The following is a 6,000-nucleotide window of genomic DNA, read 5'->3' as shown; positions in this document are numbered from 1 at the left end:
GCTGTATAACAGGGGAAAGCGATGAGACTGTAAGATCACAGGAATGAAAATGCAACATTAGTGCTATTTATTAGATGTACCATGATATTTGAATTTGCCAAGCATTTGTACCCATAAGTGCATAAATTTAAAGAATCAGTGAATATCCAAGGACTGAGCAGAAATGTAAGAAGTGGGAGGCACATTTATTCTACTTAATTTATATCTTATCCTTCATCACATAGTCATCCTAGAGCAGGTTACATAAAATATAAACATGACAAAGTAAGCACTAAAACATTAGAACAATATAAACATTACTGCTGTTCTTTCTTTGTTCACATACCTATGAGATAACTGCATGTTCCTACACCGTTAAAAGCCTGGTGGAAGAGGTAGTTTTTGGCTAGGGCTGAAATCCAAATAGTGTCAGTGTCAGCCACATCTCTAGGGGGAGGGCATTCCACAGCTTGGGAGCCTCCACTGAGCAGGCCCTGTAAGAAACCACAGTGCTATCAGCCTCTACTATGATAGAATCACAACTACTATAGCCTCTCCAGCAGATATTAACATTTAGGCAGGGCTGTATCAGGTCTTCGTGTGAGTACAGAGCAGTGGAGGACATGGACCTTTGCCCAGATCCAGCAGGGCTGTTACTCTTTTCATGTAACTAGGTTCCAAACTATTCAGTATAGCATTCACTTTTCCAACAACCCTTTTCCCAAGAAGAGTACAGTGCAAGCATGTTAATGATTGTGCTTTGTAACCATCTTGCCACCCTTTAACATCAGATCATTGCCCTGCATCCTGCAAATGCAGAAATATTTCCCTTCCTTGCCTGTGGACCACTGTCTTGACCCGTTTTTCATTCTAGCCTCAGCACTACTGCCTATTCCAGTTTCAATCTGACTATTCATAAATAATTGCTCTGCTTCCAACCTCTCTTTTCTTCCCCTCTCCCCACTTTCACCCTACAATGGAATTTAGAGAGAATTTAACTCACTCAGTGGCTAAGAAACAAAACCCAGCACAGGGCTGTATGCAAAAGTGGCTTGCTGGGTGGGATGAAGCCTCTATGCTGGATTCCATGCAGGTGAATCACTGTTCTTACCAGGAGAAGGAGAGGCAAGTCAACAGGGAGGTCAGTGTGGTACAAACACACCAGCAGGACCAATCCTGCACCATGCTTACCTTCCTGCCATCTTACTTTGCCCTCCCACTAAGCAACAGTAGCCCACCTGCCATAGCTACCATAGCAGCTCCTCCACACCCTATGGTGAGCCAGTAGAAATGGGTAATGATAAAGTTGAACATTGCCTCCAGCTATTATGGGTTGGAGCTAAGACACCACCCTTCCACTTGTTCTTGTGGCTACTTTCATTTTCCTATCTAGCTGTGTGTTAACCTGTTCATCACTAAACAGCTGCTTCTTTTGGGCCTGTAAAATGAGTAACCCCATCTTGTATTAAATAAGAACTTAACAGGCTGTATGTAGGAAAGGCTTGGGCTCTCTGTGGATAAGAACCCGCCGAGGCAGATGTCACCAGCCTGGTGCCCTCCAGATGCTTTGCACTACAATTCCAAACAACCTTAGCCAGCATGGCTGCTTGAAAACACAAAGAAGGCATGGTGCAATATCCCTTCTTAGAGTTTTTTGTAATATAAGACCATACCTCCATTTACCACGCCTGTCACAGTGACGGGCCTTTTGCTAATAGCTCCCAGATATTGAAGACAATTATATTATTTAAGGGGCAGGTGGGGCTGATATCACTGAAACTCTATGCAATATTATTCTTCATCCCAGCTGCACAAGTAGCATTTCTATTCTCCACCCCCCCGTAGAGCTAAGCCTAGCCTAATTACCAAAATCTGAAATGCTTGGGCAGCATTTCTTACTGTAGGTTCTAAAAGTGTTGTTCTTACTGCTTGCAAACTATTCTGCCAATGTAGACTCTTGCCTTAGCACTATGGATGTGGAAAACATTTGGTTTGGTTCACATTTTATTGAGAATCCATCAGATTTGCACTACCCAAAAGATCAGGCAAACAATATGCCACTATCCTATGAAATTCAATGAACTTTTGCAATGCAGTTCTTCAACCGAAAAGTGCATACAAAAAATACATATATTCAGAAGAAGTGTGCATAAAAATGCAAACATTAGTGAAAATGATATAGAAATATGCATGTTAGAGGAAAATGCTTGCAAAAATGTGTATATTAGGTGCAATGCGCGCCAGAATGATGGTGAATTCTCATGAGGACTTTAAAAAACAACAACCTTAGACTGATGTGAAAATGCTGTGAACTCAACTTTTAAATTGGAAAAATGAGAAACTGAGAGACATTCATGCATCCCTATTAGGAACATTGGAAGCTGCCTTAAACTGAGTCAGACCATTGGTCCACCCAGCTTAGCATTGTCTACACAGACTGGCAGTGGCTGTCCTGGATTTCAGACAGAATTCTCTCTCAGCCCTCCATAACTGGTGATGTTGGGGACTGATCCTGGGACCTTCTGCTATACCACTGAGTGATGGCCCTTTCCCAGTATCATGTTGTATGTCACCAGTTCAGTGAGAGGCTACTGTGGAAGGTCTAATTTCAAGTGGGACCTGCAGCAAAATGTTACAGGACATCCTCACTTCCTAACAGGAATGCTCCTCTCCAGAGTTCCAGCCAGCCAACTAGCCAGCCATGTCTTCTTTCAAGCTGAACTCAAGCAAGCCAATTATCTCACCTTATTCCCCCACCATAATATTTTTCTTTTTCTCTTCCAACTGACTCTCAACATTCTGTGGCTCCTGGTGGTCAGTAAAAGATTCCTGCAGACTTTGCAAGCTCTAATGTGAATCCACACCTCTCAATCTAATGTGAGGGTTGAAACTTACTACCCACCAAATATTGCACTTCTCCAGCTGTTGCAACAAAGCCCTCAACTCAAAAACTGTATCAAAATTTTCAAAGGAATTCCGTTTAAAAGTATGCATTTAAACCTGCATTTAAATGTAAACATCTCATGTGGATGCTTTTTTTAAAAAGGTTAATACTCTGGTAAGAAGCCAAAATGGGCTCATGAATAAATGTTTGCAAAAATGACGCCAACTGGCAATTGACTTATTTATTCATCCTTGAGGCCACTGGGCATGCTTGGTCCACACTGAGATGTTTGGAGCGGGTTCTTCTCCACCTCATAATTTACTTTAGCAAGCTTCAGAGTTCTCTTGAGCATGCTAGTCCCATCTTCTTGTTTCTCAGTGACCCCATTTTGTCTCCAATTCTGACAGCATAAGGGAAACTATGCTGGAGGATGAGAGCGCAAACTTCAGCTGCAAGGCACTGGACAGGTGGCAAGAGCAATAGGGGAAGGTTGCATATTGAACTGCTTAAGAGTTTTTAAACTGATATGGGTTGTTAACCATCATGCGCAGGTCCAGGGTTGTTAACCATAATGTCTGGGCCAATTCCTAACACTAACGGTTGCATTCCGCCTTCTGCTGACACCATTTCCAGTTCTGCAAGGAAAAGCCTTCTTCACTTTCTGCCTCGCACAGCTGCTGAGTGTTGATGTGCATCAGTGAATATGTTTCATTACTGATCTGTGTACAGTTTGCTACAGCAGTTAATTAAGTCTGTGAAATGGCCTGGAATACTTTTGGAAGGCTTGGCATAACAAAAGCATAAAATTATCATGGTTTCTAATGCAGAGTTAAATGACTTTTAACTACAGACCTCACCTTTTTACATTTCCCCTACTCTTCTAACTTTCTTCCTGCCCTGAACAACATATTGTAGAATAATGATCCTTCTTCCAGGACACTTTGTTATGGGGTAACTGCAGCTTAATCAGCTGAGTAGGATGCAACCATCATGAGTTTCTCTTTTTGCTATGATGGGCAGTCCAACAATATAGGTGCAAATGGTCACTCGCCATGGGTGATAGTCAATTTAGCTTGACTCAGGGTAGACCGATTGAAATTAATGAACCCAACATTGTCATGTTCATTCATTTCAGTGGGTCTACTCTGAATAAAACTTTGTTGCATACTACCCCAGTATCTTGTAAACATTTGTATTGTGGCATGGGAAGCCAGGAATTTTACAAGACCCCCTGAGAATAAATAGTTTTAAAAAGAATCACATTAGACAAATGTAGAAAGGCAGGAATATCAATGATTATCCTCTTGGATTAATAGGAGTTCACCAAAAATGCATGGCAGGAAATTAAGGGGCTCTAAGTGTGTACTTATTGGGTAATGCCCACCCACCCACTCACACCACCCTGGGTCTGTAAAGCACCATGCGCTCTGATGGTGCTGTATACAATAAGGAATAAGGAATAATGGCTGTATACTCTTGAATGCTTCCTGTTCCAACACTTATACTTCCAATGCAGTTTTAACAAGGCCCTGGGTGTACAAAGAGCACTTATTTGGTCAAATTTCCATGTGGCCCAGAATCACAGTTAAAGAGTCCTTAAACTTTGCAGCAGCCCCTAAACGTGCAGAAATCACATACCAAAGTGGCCTCCATCTGGTTCACAGATTGCTGTTGTATAAATGGCTGCACACAAAGGGATGGTTACAAGCTTAAAACTCTGTAAATGTGACTCCAGGTCATGCAGAACTTTGCATTTCTTATGCACCCACCATCTTATTTAAACTGACTGTTAGTTACTCTTAGGCTGCAATCCTACCCACTCTTATGTGGGATGTAAGTCCTGTTGAACTCAGTGGGGTTGAATTCTGAGTTAGGTATGTATAGGGTTGCATTGTTACTCAGGCTAGATGTCCATTTGACTAAGCAATTAAGAGCTGTCATGTGTTTGGGGTAAACAACATTTCATCCAAGGCTGTGATTAAGACCATAATTTCCCAACCTGCATGTACATAAGTAGATTGTGACACAGAGTTTGCAAGTCTCCAATACTCCCTCTGACAAAGTGTGTATGTAATATTTTCAATTTTAAAAAAAATCCCTGCTTTTTTCCTGGATTGGTGTAGCTATCTAATTTCTGGTCTGCATAGCCATATACATTTGTAGTGTCCCGTTTAAGTAAGCAAGCATCCTCTTAACTATGTCACTGAGAATTTCCAGCAGAGAAATATGCCAGATAAGCAAAATTGCAGGTGATCTTGGAGAGGGTCAGTATGGCAGGATTTGAATGAAAGCATGAATACCACATGAATTAACCCTGTTCCTCATTCTCAGGCACTCTCCACATAGTATATGCCTTGATATAAACCTTTCTGGCAGCGTGCAGGCAAGCAGATGTTTGGAGGCTAAATCCAGTCAGCAACATCTGATACACAGTATATTGAGCTTGCATTTGGGCTCTTGTGTCTTGCAAGGGCCATCTGTGTGTTATGAATGCTCACATGTTCTGTCATGGTGATTCACTCTTTTTAAAAAAGCATATATCTTATATCCCCCAGTACATTTTGTATAACCCTGATTGCAGTTGTAGTCACCGGAGCCTGAAGACCATCATGCAGCTATAATGTGAACATGATTCTAACAAAACAAATTAGCGAGGCTGAGAAATAAAGGGAGTTCTCTACCCTGCACTCTGGTCTCCCTCCTTGATTACATGATGATATATAGAAAAGTCTAGGACTCTTTCCCGGAACAGAAAATCATCTCTTGACCTCCTAATCTAAACAGAAGTCAGTTTTGAAGAGACTAGTGCAGTGCTTCTGAATATTCCTTTCAACAGAATATTATCAAAGAGGAAGCAGGATGTAGAAGTACTATAACTCAGTACATGAAAAAAGAAAATCCTAGCTGAATTCCCTGGTGTGCTTGTAAAGAGTTGGGAAAGACTCTCTTGTCTGAAACCCCCTAAGAGTCTTTGCCAGTCATGGTAGACTACTGTTCTTCAACCTGGGTTCCCTGATATTTTTGGACTCCAACCCCTATCATTCTAAGCCAGTTTAACACAGATCTGCAATGGTGGGAGCCGTAGTTCAGATCCAAGGTTGAAGAACACTGGTATTGAGCTAGCTTAACAGGGGAGG

At 41.7% G+C, this 6,000-nt stretch overlaps 1 long non-coding RNA gene across 1 annotated transcript in view; it reads right to left on the bottom strand.

Annotated features, from left to right (window-relative positions):
- Positions 1-244: 244 nt before the first annotated feature.
- Positions 245-6,000, bottom strand: part of LOC310764904 — a 71,844-nt gene continuing 66,088 nt past the window's right edge. The window contains exon 3 of the long non-coding RNA XR_014549340.1: positions 245-473. This is a non-coding gene — a long non-coding RNA (uncharacterized lncRNA). The remainder of the gene's footprint in view (positions 474-6,000) is intronic.

The sequence above is a fragment of the Podarcis filfolensis genome (genome assembly GCF_964270895.1).
Source record: "Podarcis filfolensis genome assembly, chromosome: 6".
Taxonomy (NCBI): Eukaryota; Metazoa; Chordata; class Lepidosauria; order Squamata; family Lacertidae; genus Podarcis; species Podarcis filfolensis.
The sequence above is the reverse complement of the archived record's forward strand: the minus strand, read 5'-3'. Positions and strand labels throughout refer to the sequence as shown.